The following is a 19,001-nucleotide window of genomic DNA, read 5'->3' on the forward strand; positions in this document are numbered from 1 at the left end:
AGGACGAACGGTCGCAGGTAAAGTTCAAGTTGTAGGAGGAACCCCTGACACCCAGCTGCCGTTCCATCATACTCCCGTGGGAGCGCCAGCCGAAGAGCCCCGGAGCTGGATGCGGTAGTAGGGGTAGGAGGTGCTGGAGGGGAGGGGAGGAGGGGAGGGGGGGTGCTGGAGATGAGGTGGGAAGGCCACTCCTCTCCCATCGATCCATCCTCCCCATCATTAGATCCATCGCTGATCCAATCCGGTGGAGAACACTGGTATGATGAAGGACCCTTTCCTCCATCGATGGGAGAGGAGGTGCGGTGGCTCCTGCTGATTCCATTGTTGGGTGCGGGACTAGGTGGGTGAGGAATGAATCAGGCGCAGAGAGTTCCACTGGGAAAAGAGTGCTCTTTAATGTTGCACATCATTAGACAGGCCCAACAACACAGGGCGCGGACAGTAAAACGAGACTACCCAAAACACAGGGTGCCAAGTCCAGAAAATATTACACCTCAGTACCTAAATGCACACACGTAACAAAAGACAATCCCTCGCAAAACAACACTTCCTCTTATGAAAATGTACAATATTTGCGACAATATTCCTTTTAAAATAAGTGCATTTGCAACCTGCATTAACTAGTGTTTTATAACACCAATAAGCCCACCCGTTTAAAATAGAATTTAGTATGTGTCAATCTAGCAAACCAGGCGACTAAAAGCAAGTTTGTAAACAATATTTTGTTTCTTATTTAGCTTGTTAGCTAGCTAGCTAAGGTAAAGTTAGCTGGCTAGTCCGTTCAAATAACAACCATATCATATAGCTGACAACGTCGGGAACCAACATACACAGGCAGTTAGGAAAGCAAAGGCTAGCTTTTTAAAACAAAAATTTGCATCCTGTAGCAGATCTCTGGCAGTATCTATTGGGGTGCCACAGGATTAAATTATCTGGCCTTCTTTGGACACGGTTTTAACAAACCTCCAGACGAGCTTAAATGCCATACAACACTCCTTCTGTGGCCTCCAACTGCTATTAAATGCAAGTAAAAATAAATGCATGCTCTTCAACCGATCGCTGTCCGCACCCGCTCGTCTAGCATAACTACTCTGGACGGTTCTGAATTAGAATATGTGGACAACTACAAATACCTAGGTGTCTGGTTAGACTGCAAACTCTCTATCTAGCCACTCCAATCCAAAATTAAATCTAGAATGGGTTTCCTATTTCGCAACAAAGCATCCTTCACTCATGTTGCCGTACATACCCTCGTAAAACGGACTACCCTACTGATCCTTGACTTCGGCGATGTCATTTACAAAATAGCTTCCAATACTCTACTAAGCAAATTTGATGTAGTCTATCACAGTGCCATCCGTTTTGTCACCAAAGCCCCATATACTAACCAACACTGCATGCTCTCGTTGGCCGGCCCTCGCTTCATATTCGTCGCCAAACCCACTGGCTCCAGGTCATCTATAAGTATTTGCTAGGTAAAGCCCTGCCTTATCTCCGCTCACTGGTCACCATAGCAGCACCCACCCCTAGCACGCGCTACAGCAGGTATATTTCACTGGTCATCCCCAAAGCCATCTCTTCCTTTGGTCGCTTTTCCTTCTTGTTCTCTGCTGCCAATGACTGGAACAAATTGCAAAAATCACTGAAGGTGGATTCTTACATCTCCTTCACTAACTTTAAGCATCAGCTGTCAGAGCTGCTTACTGATCATTGCACCTGTACATAGCTCATCTGTAAATAGTCCACCCAACTACCTCATACCCATATTGTCATTCATTTTTTTGCTCCTTTGCACCCCAGGATCTCTACTTTCACATTCATCTTCTGCATGTCTATCACTCCAGTGTTTAATTGCTAAATTGTAATTCCTTCGCCACTATGGCCTATTTATTACCTTACCTCCCGCATCTTTATTTGCACACACTGTATATAGATTTTTCTATTGTGTTATTGACTGTACATTTGTTTATGTGTAGCACTGCTTTGCTTTATATTGGCCAGGTCACAGTTGTAAATGAGAACTTGTTCTCAACTTGCCTACCTGGTTAAATAAAAATTAAATCAAAATAATTTAAAAAAACATTTTCACTTCAGCTCATTTGTCTTCATTATAACATGAAAATAAACTCACATCAGATCATTATTTACAAGTTAATGGCAAGCCATTTACAGAAAATAGATTATGAGTGTGAGGAAACAATAGCCGGCCATTCTACCAGAGAATTTTGAATTGGACACTGTCTCGTTGGTCTAACAGTATATCCTAATTTGACTTTGGTGCAGGTCATGTTCTTCAAATTTCCATCTCTGGTAAACACATACTAAATCAAATAAAATCAAATAAAATAGCTAGCTAGCTAACATTAGGTTATAACTTGCAATGCAAATGGCTTTGAGATACAAATAAAATCACTACACAGATCATACACGTCAAGTTAGCTAGTGAGCCAGCCAGCTAGTGTTAGCTAGCTAGCTAACAGTACGCTTTAACTTGAAATGAAAATGACTTTCTGTTAAAATCAGAAAGTATAATATCTGAAAATGTAGCTAGGTAGACTTTCTTACCTGTATACATGGATGGATGCTTCTCCCTCTCTGTCACGGATGCCATGTTTGCCCTTAGTTTGAAGATGTATTCCGGAGACAGGTGTTTTATACAACAGTTTTATACAACTCTCTCCGCATATTTGCAATCAAGCACCATAATTTTCTCCATCTCCTTAGCTATCATACTCTAATTTCACTGATTTCAAAACTCAGTCCTACAGAATGTGGAGTGCAAAACTTTTGCAGTTTTACTAAGTGATATCTTTGAAAAACAGTACTAATTCTACCGAGCATTCCACTGATTTCCAAACTCTGTTCTTCAGAAAGTGGAGAGCAACACCTTTGAATTCTAATACGTGATATCTTTTAAAAAAGATGTTACGCAGAAGCGTGCGACATGGCAGACCGATCCGAACTCATCTCTTGGCATGTCCAGCCAATCCATTATCTCAGTCAATCATGGCTAGCAGGAAGGTTCTTGACTTTTTCCGTGGCTAAACCAACTAGGCTCATAATTTAACAATTTTATTAGGATTTACAGATGGCATACAAGTTTGTTCTTAAGGCACATGAAAGGTGACATGTTCCAAAAGGCATTTTGATTTTTTTTTTAAATAATTACGTTCAAATGCCTCTCTTGTGAAGAATTGACACACGACATATGCCTAGTTTCCTGAAACGAGTCACATATGTGTTTTAATAAAATCAACTATATGTAAGCTTCTGAGTTAATGTGATGCTTTAAGACTTGGAATGCTTTACACAGCCATATGTCAAGAAGTCACCCTGCTCCGCAATCCTCACTAACCAAAGCTCTATTGACTTTCAGGTGCCATATCCGTGGTTATAATCAATTTTCAACATCATTTCCAACATCTGAAAAATCATGAGACTGTAATTTGTATGTTTCAGGGTTGTGCATACACAGCCAATATTTATGAAAATTTCAAAAGTCATAAACACAGAAAACACTTCAATTCGTGAAACTCCCGAAATCCTTGATCCAATTTGCTTAGTAGAGTATTGGAAGCTATTTTGTAAATGACATCGCCGAAGTCAAGGATCAGTAAGATAGTCCGTTTTACGAGGGTATGTACGGCAACATGAGTGAAAAATACTTTGTTGCGAAATAGGAAACCGATTCTAGATTTAATTTTGGATTGGAGATGCTAGATGGAGAGTTTGCAGTCTAACCAGACACCTAGGTATTTGTAGTTGTCCACATATTCTAATTCAGAACCGTCCAGAGTAGTTATGCTAGACGAGCGGGTGCGGACAGCGATCGGTTGAAGAGCATGCATTTATTTTTACTTTCATTTAATAGCAGTTGGAGGCCACGGAAGGAGTGTTGTATGGCATTGAAGCTCATCTGGAGGTTTGTTAACACCGTGTCCAAAGAAGGCCCGAGAATTTAACCCTGTGTCACCCCAATAGATACTGCCAGAGGTCCGGACAACAGGCCCTCCGATTTGACACACTGAACTCTATCTGAGAAGTTAGGGTTAGGTCTGTAACAGTTTGGGTCTAGAGTGTCTCCCCCTTTGAAGAGGGGAATGACCGCGGCAGCTTTCTAATCTTTAGGGATCTCAGACGATACTAAAGAGAGGTTGAACAGGCTAGTAATAGGGGTTTCAACAATTGCGACAGATAATTTTAGAAAGAGAGGGTCCAGATTGTCTAGCCCAGCTGATTTGTAGGGGTCCAGATTTTGCAGCTCTTTCAGAACATCAGCTATTTGGTTGATGGAGAAGTGCGGGAGGCTTGGGCAAGTTGCTCTGGGGGGTGCAGAGCTGTTGACTGGGGTAGGGGTAGCCAGTGGAAATCATGGCCGGCCGTAGAAAAATGCTTATTGAAATTCTAAATTATCGTAGATTTATCGGTGGTGACAGTGTTTCATAGCCTCAGTGCAGTGGGCAGCTGGGAGGAGGTGATCTTATTCTCCATGGACTTTACAGTGTGACAGAACTAGTTGGACATAGTGCTACAGGATGCAAATTTCTGTTTTAAAAAGCTAGCCTTTGCTTTCCTAACTGCCTGTGTATATTGGTTCCCAACGTTGTCAGCTATATGATATGGTTGTTATTTGAACGGAGTAGCTAGCTAACTTTACATTAGCTAGCTAGCTAACAAGCTAAATACGAAACAAAGTATTGTTTACAAAGTTGCTTTTAGTCACCTGGTTTGCTAGATTGACACATACTAAATTCAATTTTTAACGGGTGGGTTTATTGGTGTTATAAAACACTAGTTAAGCTATTTTCGACCAAGAGTCAGCAGCCTGTAATTTTTGTGTTTATACTTTGTCTTAACAATAACGACAAGGTTGATGTTGGATGACAATTTAATTTTCATGATGTCAGTGCGACACCTGTCAATAGATGTAGTATAAACCAGTCTTTAGTCTTTGGTTTAGTACATGGCCTCACATGTGAATCCTTAAAGAGATCGGTGGGGCTAAGGCTGTGAACGATGCTGAATGGCTGTAGACAAAGAAGAGCTCTCCAGTGGGTTTACCAAAACATTCAAGGGCCATTCTTTCAAAAGTTTGGTTACAAGTTTATCAACTTTCAAAGCAGAAGTACTTTCCAATTGTTCCCTAACTGTATTGTATGATATACGATTTTCTAGCTCTGAGTCTCTACTTGTATCCAAAGTAAAAAACACAGTTTCAAATTTTGAACATAAAGCCGAATCGAGCTGGTCGGTCACATGTATGAAAACATTCACATTAAAAAATGTTTAAAAAAAATGACCAGTCGAATGGTCGGAGGAACAGACGACTCTTGGTCGACCAAGTGTGGAGTGCAATAGAGATTGCATCATCTGTGGATCTGTTGGGGTGGTATGCAAATCAAATCAAATCACATTTTATTTGTCACATACACATGGTTAGCAGATGTTAATGCGAGTGTAGCGAAATGCTTGTGCATCTAGTACCGACAATGCAGTAATAACCAAAGAGTAATCTAACCTAACAATTTCACAACAACTACCTTATACACACAAGTGTAAATGGATGAAGAATATGTACATAATGATAAATGAATGAGTGATGTTACAGAACGGCATAGGCAAGATGCAGTAGATGGTATAGTATATACATACGAGATGAGTAATGTAGGGTATGTAAACATATAAAAGTGGCATTGTTTAAAGTGGCTAGTGATAAATGTATTACATAAAGATGGCAAGATGCAGTAGATGATATAGAGTACAGTATATACATATGAGATGAGTAATGTAGGGTATGTAAACATTATATTAAGTGGCATTGTTTAACCTCTCTAGGGTATGTGGGACGGTAGCGCCTCACCTCGTCAACAGCCAGTGAAACTGTAGGGTGCCAAATTCAAAACAACAGAAATCCCATAATTCAAATTCCTCAAAAATACATGTATTTTACACCATTTTAAATATACACTTGTTGTAAATCCAGCCACAGTGTCCGATTTCAAAAAGGCTTTACGACGAAAGCAAACCAAACGATTATGTCAGGTCAGAGCCAAGATCTTCATCAGATGACACTCATAGGACTTCATGTTACCCAATTCATGTATGTTTTGTTCGCTAAAGTTCATATTTATATCCAAAAATCTGAGTTTACATTGGCACGTAATGTTTAGTAGTTCCAAAACATCCGGTGATTTTGCAGAGAGCCACATAATTTTTCAGAAATAGTCATCATAAATGTTGATGAAAATACAATTGTTCACAGAATTGAAAACTAGTTCTTCAAAGGTAAATGATTTTATTTGAATGCTTTTCTTGTTTTTGTGAAAATGTTAATGCTATGCTAGCTATCAATACTCTTACACAAATGCTTGTGTAGCTATGGTTGAAAAGCATTTTTTGAAAATCTGAGATGACAGTGTTGTTAACAAAAGGATAAGCTTGTGAGCCAATATATTTATTTCATTTCATTTGCGATTTTCATGAATAGTTAACGTTGCGTTATGGTAATGAGCTTGAGGCTATAATTACGCTCCCGGATACGTGATTGCTCGTCGCAACAGGTTAATGCAAACGCTGTGTCAGATTTCAAAACTTTACAGAAAAAGCTAACCAAGCAATAATCTAAATACGGCGCTGAGATGACAAATCAACCCAAATAGATATCCGCCATGTTGGAGTCAACAGAAGTAAGAAATAGCATTTTAAATATTCACTTACCTTTGATGATCTTCATCGGAATGCACTCCCAGGAATCCCAGTTCCACAATAAATGTTTGTTTTGTTTGATAATGTCCATAATTTATGTCCAAATTCCTCCTTGCTGTTTGCGCGTTCAGTACACAATCTAAACTCACAACGCGCGTGCAAGTCCAGCGAAAAGTATGGACGAAAAGTCCAAAAAGTTCCGTTACAGTCCGTAGAAATATGTCAAACGATATATAGAATCAATCTTTAGGATGTTTTTAACATGAATTCAATAATGTTCCAACCAGAGAATTCCTTTGTCTGTAGAAAAGCAATGGAACGCAAGCTACCTCTCATGTGAATGCGCGTGACCAGCTCGTGGCTCTCTGGCAGACCTCTCACTCATTCCCCTCTCATTCGGCCCCACTTCTCAGTAGAAGCATCATATAAGGTTCTAAAGACTGTTGACATCTATTGGCATCTAGTGGAAGCATTAGGAAGTGCAACATGACCCCATTTTCATTGTATCTTAGATAAGCAAAGAGTGGAAAACCTACAAACCACAGATTTCCCATCACTGTAATTTGTATGTTTCAGGGTTGTGCATACACAGCCAATATTTATGAAAATTTCAAAAGTCATAAACACAGAAAACACTTCAATTCGTGAAACTCCCGAAATCCTTGAAAAGAGAGACTTGAACTTCAAGGAACAATGAGGACAGTTGCGAACAAAATGGCTCAGACTTTTGCTTACAGACATTAGGAGGTGGGGAACAAGGAACCTGGGATTGTGGATGTCAATGCCAGATGGCCTGCTAGAGGTAAAATGAGAGGATGTAGAAGCTGGAGTGACTGGTTTTAGGTACAGCTACGATTCCTTGGTCACAATTTGGGAAGGTTGAGAGAAGATGTAGGTGATATGTATTGTAACGGTGGAAGTTGTTTTAGTGATCTCCTCCCCTGCCCTGCTGTCTTATGTTTCAAATCAATGCTGAGTTCTTGAGGCTCTCGACTGTTCCCCTGGAATAAAAGTTCATAGCCCAGTTAGACATGCTTTCATCTCAGCAATCTGAGAGTCTCGAGTGAATCATGTTTCCGTGATCAGGTGCATCTGCAAAACGTCTCTTATTAAGGAATACTTGGAACTTAATTTCTGTGTCTGCATCCACCAGAATAACGTGTCTCGAGTGAATCATGTTTCCGTGAAGCAACGAACGTCTCTTATGTCTCTCTGGAATGCTACCCTTGCTCGGATTTCATCAACCTTGTTGTCAAGAGACTGGACAATGGTGAGTAGTATGCTCGGAAGCGGTGCGCGATGTGCCCGTCTCCGGAGCCTGACCAGAAGACCGCTTCATCTGCCCCTTTTACTGCATCGTTGTTTTGGTTCGCCAGCTGGGAACCAAAACTGTATTACAGACTCAGACAGGGAGAGGTTAAATGTCAGTGAAGACACTTGTCAGTTGGTCAGCGCATGCTCGGAGGACACATCCTGGTAATCCGTTTTGGCCCTGCAGCCTTTCTTTTTTTTTTACTTGTTATGGCTGCACTCCCGCTACCGGGATCGATATGACAACTACGAGTGAAAATAGAGGGCGCCAAATTCAAACCACAGAAATCTCATTATGACAATTCCTAAAACATACATGTGTTTTATATAATTTTAAAGTTAACCTTGTTGTTAATCGATTTCAAATAGGCATTTCAGCGAAAGCACTACAAACGATTATGTTAAGACTTCACCAAACCACAATAAGCACAGCCATTTTCCAGCGAAATATAGCAGTCACAAAAAGCAGAAATAGAGATAAAATTAATCACTAACCTTGAATTATCTTCATCAGATGACACTCATAGGACTTCATGTTACACAGTACATGCATGTTTTGTTTGATAAAGTTCATATTTATATAAAAAAATCTGAGTTTACATTTGCGCATTATATTCACCAGTTCCAAAAACATCAACTAATTTTGCATAGCCACATCGTGTCAACAAAAATATTCATCATAAATGTAGATGATAATACAAGTTATACACATGGAATTATAGATATACCTCTCCTTAATGCAACCACTGTGTCAGGTCCTAGGAATCCCAGGTCCACAATAAATGCTTGATTTGTTCGAAAATGTCCGTTATTGATGTCCAATTGGCTAATTTGGTTAGCGCTTTTGGTAAACAATTTCAAAGTCACAAAGCGCGTCCACTATAACGTGATGAAATGTCCAAAAGTTCCGTAACAGTCAGTAGAAACATGTCAAACGATGTACTGAATCAATCTTTAGAATGTTGTCTACATACATCTTGAATAATGTTCCAACCGGAGAATTAGAAGGACTTCAGATGAGTGGTGGAACGCAGGCCCTTTTGAACACGCATGGTCAACTCGTGGCAGTGGTGACTATTTCCTGTCTCATTCGGCCCCCCTTCACATTAGAGTCATCAGACAAAGTTCTATTGACTGTTGACGTCTAGTGGAAGGCGTAGGAAGTGAAAACTCATCCATATCTCGCTGTAATTTCAATGAGAGCTTGGTTGATAATCTGCCACCCTCAGAAAAAATCCAAACAGGAAGTGGAATTTCTCAGGTTTTTGCCTGCAATATGAGTTCTGTTATACTCACAGACATAATTCAAGCAGTTTTAGAAACTTCAGAGTGTTTTCTATCCAATACTAATAATTATATGCATATATTTGCAGCTGAGACTGAGGAGCTGGCTGTTTACAATGGGCACCTTTTCATCCAAGCTACTCAATACTGCCCCTGCAGCCATATAAAGTAAAGGTCTTACTCACATTGGCTGCGGAAAGCGTGATCACACAGTAGTCCGGAACAGCTGATGCTCTGTTTCAGTGTTACTTGCCTCAAAGCGAGCATAGAAGTAATTTTGCTCGTCTGGTAGGCTCGTGTCACTGGGCAGCTCTTGGTTGTGCTTCCCTTTGTAGTCTGCAATTGTTAGGTGCATGATATTAGTCAATTTTCAGTCAAAACAAATTTCACACATTATTTATGTAAAGACCAGATTAAATCAACAATAGTCTGATGGGTGACAACATTAGCCTATCACTTGTGAATGATATATTGTCACTTGTGAATGATGCCCAAATGAGCATGCCTTTTTTTGCAACTTTTTCTAATCATAGTCGCACACCTCATGTAGCCTTGGTTTGTATCAAAACCAAAGTGGCCAAAAAAGTTCTTAAAATTATGTACAATAATCTGCTTTAGAACGGGTGTAGGGCTGTACATACGTTGCGTGTGAGTTTGAATTAGATAATTTACCATAAAAATGCACCTTTATAATAAAAGTATAACATGCATTATCGCATTTGCGGTCACTTTTGAGAATGGCGTTTTGCTGCTAATTGATTTTATTTTGGAACATTCTCATTTACTGCTGTGCAATGATTGCTGTGCATATAGTGTTTGGAAATAACATAAATTTGTTCCAACATTTTAAGCTTAACATTCTGATCTTTTGCGTCAGCCTCATTGTTTTTTAAAGGTTATTTGACGCTAGTGGTCATATTAATTTGGGATCTATCGCCTGTGGGAGGCCAAGACTATGTTTGGAATATTTATTTCTCGCACAGAATAGAATAGGTACTTTTCTACTATGGGGGATACAGTACTAGATTGACATAGGCTCGTGCTTTTTCTGTTCGCTAGGCCTACTCATCTTATTGGCTGAGGAAAAGTGAATGTGGACAGTTCTTCCAACAGGTTCAATATGAGCCTCGGCATGCTTTTGCATCCCTGATGTGTCTGTGTTCACTACTAGCCTGTCAGAAGGACCCAATCACGTGACTGGCATTGGCTAATAAAGTCAAATCACCATGTCCTTTGTTTTTGATCTATTTAAAATTAGATGGGATGACTCACACCAGACAGTAAAATCATTCAGAGCCGGTCTGTGCTCCGTCTCATCCACTTCAAGAAGTCTGACCAAAGCAGTATCGTCAGCATATTTGATCAGTTGGCGCCCTGGGAACCGGCTCCGGCAGCTGTCTGGTACAGGTGAAAGAACACTGTGGTGTTCCAACTGAAGTAGTGCACACCTCAGAGTGTGTTGCCAACTTGTACCTGCTGAGACCTATTAGTTAGGAAGTTGGTGATCCATGTGATAAGCATAGCATCAAGTCCGAAGTCTCCTCTCAGTCTGTCTGCAAGGACCAATGGATTGATTGTGTTAAATAAAGAGGGGAAATCTGTAAACATGATACACACATGGCTTTTACTGCCCTCCAAATGCATGTACACTAGATGTAAGAGTGAAAAGGTGGCATCAAATGTCCTTCTCTCTGACCGGTATGCAAATTGGAGGGGGTCAAGAAGGTGACTGGTGTTGATGATGTATGTCTTTTCAAGAGATTTAATCAAGAGGTCAGAGCGACAGGTCCGTAATAATTTGTTTCAGACGGATGAGAGGTATTTGGGACAGGTACAACAATAGATTTTTTTCCATAAAGATGTAATTTCCAATGTATCCAGGGACCGCTGAAAGAGAGAGCAGAAGACACTGCTCATCTGAGTGGAGCAGTGTTTCAAGACACGACCACTTATGTTATCAGGCCCCGGGCTCTTTTGTGCTCCAGTGCTTTTGAACACTCATTGTACAACTTCCTCATCATGCTCTTGGTTGTCATGACATCCTCCTCCAGACAAACCAGGAGAGCGGGGATGACCCCTGTTTCAAAGCGGGTGAAGATATGGTTTAGTTTTATTGGCTGTAGAGAGGCACACCCTCTCATACAGTCAAGGATCGAAACGTTGCCTACCTTTGAAGGGGGCATTTGCCATATTCTTAATGTCCAACCAGATAGACGGAGAGTGTCCATGTCACATTATGTGTTGCACCTTGTCCTTGTACTGGCATTTCACCTTTTTTTTATCTCTTTGATCACCTCGCTCTATACCTATTTTCTTTCGAATGTATTCTTATTAAGCACCACTTTCAATTCTTTGGTTACCCATGGTTTGTTGTTAGGAAATATCTTACATGTTTCTTGGGGGATCATCAAATCAACGCACAATTCATTATAGCCAGATATTACTTAAGTTAACTCGTTCAGGTCAGCTGATGAAACTATACACTCCAGGTGGTACAGTGGCTTGCGAAAGTATTCACCCCCTTGGCATTTTTCCTATTCTGTTGCCTTACAACCTGGAATTAAAATAGAATAGAATTGAAATAGAAATAGAAATACAATTGTGGTACAAACAAGAAATAAGACAAAAAAAATGAAAACTTGAGTGTGTATGACTATTCACGCCTCCCAAAGTCAAAACTTTGTAGAGCCACCTTTTGCAGATATTACAGCTGCAAGTCTCTATAAGCTTGGCACATCTAGTCACTGGGATTTTTGCCCATTCTTCAAGCAAAACTGCTCCAGCTCCTTCAAGTTGGATGGGTTCCACAGGTGTACAGCAATCTTTAAGTCATACCACATATTCTCAATTGGATTGAGGTCTGGGCTTTGACTAGGCCATTCCAAGACATTTAAATGTTTCCCCTTAAACCACTCGAGTGTTGCTTTAGCAGTATGCTTAGGGTCATTGTCCTGCTGGAAGGTGAACTGCTGTCCCAGTCTCAAATCTCTGGAAGACTGAAACATGTTTCCCTCAAGCATATCCCTATATTTAGCGCCATCCATCGTTCCTTTAATTCTGACCAGTTTCCCAGTCCCTGCAGATGAAAAATATCCCCACCACCATGCTTCACTGTGAGGAAGCTGTTCTCGGGGTAATGAGAAGTGTTGGGTTTGCGCCAGACAAAGCATTTTCCTTGATGGCCAAAAAGCTTACCTGACCAGAGTACGTTCTTCCATATGTTTGGGGAGTTTCCCACATGCCTTTTGGTGAACACTAAATGAGCTTGCTTATTTTTTTCTGGCCACTCTTCCATAAAGCCCAGCTCTGTGGAGTGTACAGCTTAAAGTGGTCCTATAGACAGATACTCCACTCTAGAGCTTTGCATCTCCTTCAGGGTTATCATTGGTCTCTTTGTTGCCTCTCTAATTAATGCCCTCCTTACCTGGTCTGTGAGTTTTAGTGGGTGGCCCTCTCCTCTCTCATATTCTTTACATTTTTTAATAATGGATTTAATGGTGCTCCGTGGGATGTTCAAAGTTTCTGATATTTTTTTAATAATCCAACCCTGATTTGTAATTCTCCAGAACTTTGTCCCTGAACTGTTTGGAGAGCTTCCTGGTCTTCATGGTGTCGCTTGCTTGGTGGTGTCCCTTGCTTAGTGGTGTTGCAGACTGGGTCCATTCAGAACGTGTATACAATGCCTTGCGAAAGTATTCGGCCCCCTTGAACTTTGCGACCTTTTGCCACATTTCAGGCGTATAAATGTACCTGCACTGTGATCAAGACATAAACTGATATAACAACTGTATGGCCGAGCTCATACAAGGAGAAGACTGATCAGAGATGCAGCCAAGAGGCCCATGATCACTCTGGAGTACTGCAGAGATCTACAGCTGAGGTGGGAGACTCTGTCCATAGGAACAGTCGTATATTGCACAAATCTGGCCTTTATGGAAGAGTGGCAAGAAGAAAGCCATTTCTTAAAGATATCCATAAAAAGTGTAATTTAAAGTTTTTTTGCAAAACGTTATGTTTGGCGTAAAAGCAACACAGCTCATCACCATGAACACACCATCCCCACTGTCAAACATGGTGGTGGCAGCATCATGGTTTGGGCCTGCTTTTCTTCAGCAGGGACAGGGAAGATGGTTAAAATTGATGGGAAGATGGATGGAGCCAAATACAGGACCATTCTGGAAGAAAAAACTGCAAAAGACCTGAGACTGGGACGGAGATTTGTCTTCCAACAAGACAATTATCCAAAACATGAAGAATCAACAACAAGTGGGACACAATCATGAAGTGGAACGACATTTATTGGATATTTCAAACTTTTTTAACAGACCGCGCATTACCTTCTGAAGAGCCTTGAGGTTGAATGCGGTGCAGTTGCATTACCAGGCGGTGATACAGCCCGACAGGATTCTCTCAATTCTGCATCTGTAAAAGTTTGAGGTTTTAGGTGACAAGCCAAATTTATTCAGGATCCTGAGGTTGAAGAGGCGCAGTTGCGCAGTTGCGCCTTCTTCACCACGCTGCCTGTGTGGGTGGACCATTTCAGTTTGGCCGTGATGTGTACGCTGAGGAACTTTCTACTTTCTCCACTACTGTCCCTTCGATGTGGATAGGGAGGTGCTCCCTCTGCTGTTTCCTGAAGTCCACGATCATCTCCTTTGTTTTGTTGACGTTGAGTGAGAGGTTAGTCTTCTGGCACCACACTCGCAGTTGTCAATATCTTTAATTTGATCCTCGAGGTTCTCCCCGCTATTCCCTCACATCTTCTTGTCACCGTATTTCTGGACAACTGAATGTCATTATGGCAGCCATAATTTCAATGTTATTCTTAAAATCCCCAAACAGTGAGCTTTTAACCTCAATTAATGCTTCCTTGATAATCTCCCCATCTTTGAACAACATTTTAAACTTAGCAAGAATGGGATTCACACGATAAGATGCTATGGTTGCCGCCTTCCCTTTGGTCACAGGCCATGTGAAAATTGACTGCTGCGCTGCCAATTGATTTTTTTAGTTCTTGTACCTTTCTTCTTTGTAATTAGGTCTTTGCTGGAAAAAGAAATCCTGCGTTTTGTGTGTGTGTTTTAAGATGTTACCTTATTTTGGGATAGCGATGCTATTATGACAGATGAGGCACACACTTTTTGAGTTTGATATGACGAAAAAATAATCCTCCAATTCCTTGTGGAAATTATACGTTTTCTATTTTTTGTATCCTTCCCTTCACTCATTATTAAATCTGTCAACCACACAAATCTAGCTGGCTACCTGCCTGGCATCAGCATAACCTCGACTTGGAGTTGGGGGATCGTCATCTGACCGCGCTAACTAGGCATAGGGGCAGGGACTGGTCATATTTTATGTAAATGACATGGCTTTTCAGACATTGCTGTGAATGGAGGACTCTCATACGTTATTAAAACAGAAAAAGATTGTAGGCATTGATTTGTGTGGCTGTATTTTATAATCGACGTCAACAGTGAAGAGGCAACTCCCGGATGCTGCCCTTCTAGGCAGAGTTGCAAAGAAAAAGCCATATCTCAGACTGGCCAATAAAAATAAAAGATTAAGACGGGCAAAAGAACACAGACACTGGACAGAGGAACTCTGCCTAGAAGGCCAGAGTTGCCTCTTCACTGTTGACGTTGAGACTGGTGTTTTGTGTGTACTATTTGATGAAGCTGTCAGTTGAGGTCTTGAGGCGTCTGTTTCTCAAACTAGACACTCTAATGTACTTGTCCTCTTGCTCAGTTGTGCACCAGGGCCTCCCACTCCTCTTTCTATTCTGGCTAGAGCGAGTTTTCGCTGTTCTGTGAAGGGAGTGGTAATTTCTCAGAACAAGAACAGACTAAAGAGTTTCAGAAGAAAGTTATTTATTGTTTCTGTACATTTTGAGCCTGTAAATGAACCCACAAATGCTGATGTTCCATATACTCAACTAGTCTAAATAAGGCCAGTTGTATTGCTTCTTTAATAAAAACAACAGTTTTCAGCTGTGCTAACATAACTGCAAAATGGTTTTCTAATGATCAGTTAGTCATTTAAAATTATAAACTTGGATTAGATAACACAACGTGACATAGGGACACAGGATTGATGGTTGCTTATGATGGGCCTCTGTACACCTATGTCGATATTCCATTTTTTAAAATCTGCCGTTTCCATCTACAATAGTCATTTACAACATTGACAATGTCTACACTGTATTTTTTTTAAATCAATTTGATGTTATTTTAATGGACAACAAATGTGCTTTTTCTTTAAAAATATTTCTTAGTGACCCCAAACTTTTGAACGATAGCATATGTAAATAGCAATTTCTAAAAACTTGTTTTCGCTTCGTTATTATCATTATTGTGTGTAGATTGATGAGGCCCTTTTTTTATTTAATACATTTTAGAAGATGGCCGTAAGGTAACAACATGTGGAAAAAGTCAAGGGATATAAATACTTTCCGTAGACCACAAGTAGACCATTAAAAAAATACTTAGGATACTTAATAAGTGACAACAAACAACAAATATATAAAGATAACTTTATGCCATTACTGAACAATATGAAAGCAGATTTCATTAAATTTAATAATTTTCCCATAATACTTACAGGCAGAATAAACCTCTGTAGAATTGCATGGCACCCAAAGTTTTGTATTTATTTTCGGTAATACGATTTACTGAAGACATTATTTGAAAAAGTATACTAGGTCATAACAAACTTTATATGGGCAAATACAATTCATAGAATAAAAAGGAAAGTTTTACATCTTCCTAAGTCTGAGAGTGGTTTTAACCTTCCACGCTTTGAATTGTATAACTCGCTATCCAAGGCTTTTACTGGTGACATATAGTTCATTTCACTAAAGAGGAACAATGGGTACATATTGAAGATGGGCATGCTCATCCCCAGAATAATTTCACGTGCCAATGGATAAAGCTAACATTAATAACTTAATTAATTTTTTTTAATTTTTTAGAAAAAAATGAAGCGTATTCTACAAGAACCAATATCACTCCCTAAAAACACAACCTTATGGAACAATCCTCGGATAGGTTTTCAGAACTCACCGATAAATTGGTCCAAATGGAAAACTAAAGGCATACAAATTGTAAATGACTTGGTAACAGGAAATACATTTATTGGATAGTTTAAAATATATGTACATTTAAAAAAAAAAAGTTACATATTGTCACGTTCTGACCATAGTTCTTGTGTGTTTTCCTTGTTTTAGTGTTGGTCAGGATGTGAGCTGGGTGGGCATTCTATGTGGTGTGTCTAGTTTGTCTGGTTCTATGTATGGACTGATATGGTTCTCAATCAGAGGCAGGTGTTAGTCATTGTCTCTGATTGGGAACCATATTTAGGTAGATTGTTTCCTGTCTTTGTGTTCTCTGCACCCGATAGGACTGTTTTGGGTTTTGCCACGTTTATTGTTTTGTAGTGTGTTCATTTTGAGTTTCTGTGATTAAAGAACCATGGACACTTACCATTCTGCGCTTCGGTCCTCTCCTTCCCAGGAAGAAAGCCGTTGCACATATCATGAAATTTCGACTTTAAATATTTTAATATAAGATATACAAAACCTTGCAGAGAGCATATCAATCTGACAATCTCTTAGAAAAAAATACAAGGTATTGGAACCAAGACTAAAATATAACTGATGTTGTCACAATATGGAGGGAAAGTTCGAGCATAACTAACAAAATTACAGTTAACAGAAATGTGCGCTTAATCCAGTATAAAGTAATGTATATAATTTATTATACAAAATACAAAATTCACAAATTCTACAGCACAATGGCAGAGTCATGGCTTAAGTGTAAAATGATGAAGTCCAAATGTAATGGACGGAGCTAGAACGTTTGTTGTCAAAATATTACAATCCGTCTGTCTGCATATTTCAAGACATGGCATATGGGGGTGTAGTGAGATACCCAATGGGCTGGACGATTCTCTTCTCATCACTCATATTGTAAAAACATTGAAATCTATCAATCCGCCATCATTAACACAATGGAAAAATCGAATGATTAATTATTGAAAGAGCATGAGCAACCAAGAAAAACAAATTGATGGAATTTAAGGCCTAGTAGCAAACACTATTGCAGGCATTGGGGATGGGGGTGTGAGCATGCGGGTCTGGGCAGATGAGATGTAGTCGTTGTTTGTGTTTGACGTTTGTATCTGGAGTGGAAAAATTTAATAAAAATGTAAATAAATAAAATGTCACATTTCAGAAAATAAATTGTGCTTCACGTCCAAATCATCCCAGTGTCTAAAATGTATTGTGTATCTCAATAACGTTACTTCAAGATGTGGACATGAAATACAACAGATGCAAATATAGGTGAAATTGACTTGAATTGCTCTTTGGACAAAATGTAAAAAAGTTTACATTTGAAGGCCTTGGGTATGGGTATGGTTGGAGTATAGGTCCAACCTATATGTGCCATCTTGATAAAAGGCAGTCCTCTTGTTTAGAGAGCATGGATTCCACTAGATGCCTTATCCACAATGTCTGAATTGTCTACACCCTAAACATTTATGAATACCAAAATTAGCTTTTTTTTGTCTTAATTAAAGGTTGGGGTTAAGCATAAGGTTTGCGGTGTGGCTAAATGTAGGGTAAGATTAGTTTGAGAAATCATAGAAATTTTAGAAATTAGGTGGCAGGTAGCCTAGAGGTTAGAACATTGGACTAGCAAGCAAAAGGTTGCAAGATCGAATCCCCAAAGCTGACAAGATAAAAATCTGTCATTCTGCCACTGAACAAGGTAGTTTTAACCCTCTGTTCCTAGGCTGTAATTGAAATAAGAATTTGTTCTTAACTGACTTGCCTAGTTAAAAAAGGTAAACAATTGTAAAAAAAATAGGCATGGTTTGTGACTATGGAACTAGTAACGACCGCCTAGCCTTGTTTGCTACTAAGAAGGATTTCAGGCCTATTTCCTCCTAGATTCCAGACTACTTTGGTGGAAAAGACAATTAATAATAATTCTAAGCCATTTGTTTCAATTGTACTTTTTGGATTTATGTTGGATTATTGACTTCATACCTGGGATTGCATTGGGATTACTTTTAATTAATTTAATTTGGATTGTATGTATTTTTTAGCATTTTCTGTCAAATTCTCATCCTGAGGTTCTGGTCAGACAAACGTTTTCCGCTATTTTGTGGATTTGCTTTTTGGACTGTTACCTCTGACTAGCCAAGCAGACTCAAACCAGCAGTGGCATAGTTTAAAATTAAGCTTGTGCTTAAATTCGAGCTGCCAGTCCATTGCCAATACGGTGAACCAATTTTAAACTAATCTTTACTTAGCGATGCTTCTTTCGTTCTTGATTTGGAAGGCAGGTGAAACTCCAAAAACCAGAGAATATTCAGAAAGTGAGGAGTTCCCTCACCATTTTAGCTGCCGAACATCTCGCATTTACCAACATCTTTGCTGTAACTAGCCATTTAAGTGGCCTGTAGAAGATGACAGTGGGTCACACAGCAAACCATACAAACAAAGATCTACACGATCTACACAAATGCGAGGCATTTCTCAGTGTACAAAAAGTGGTTTAAATATCTTTCTGAATATTTCATCGTTATCGGAAAGTATCATAAAGTTAAGTTGAAAATGGTCCCCCTGTCCATATCCCTTTCTAAGCTAGAACCCTCTATAGAGGGTATCCATCCATCAAAAATAACAGGATCTGTTT

This window comes from Oncorhynchus clarkii, chromosome 26, assembly GCF_045791955.1.
Source record: "Oncorhynchus clarkii lewisi isolate Uvic-CL-2024 chromosome 26, UVic_Ocla_1.0, whole genome shotgun sequence".
NCBI lineage: Eukaryota > Metazoa > Chordata > Actinopteri > Salmoniformes > Salmonidae > Oncorhynchus > Oncorhynchus clarkii.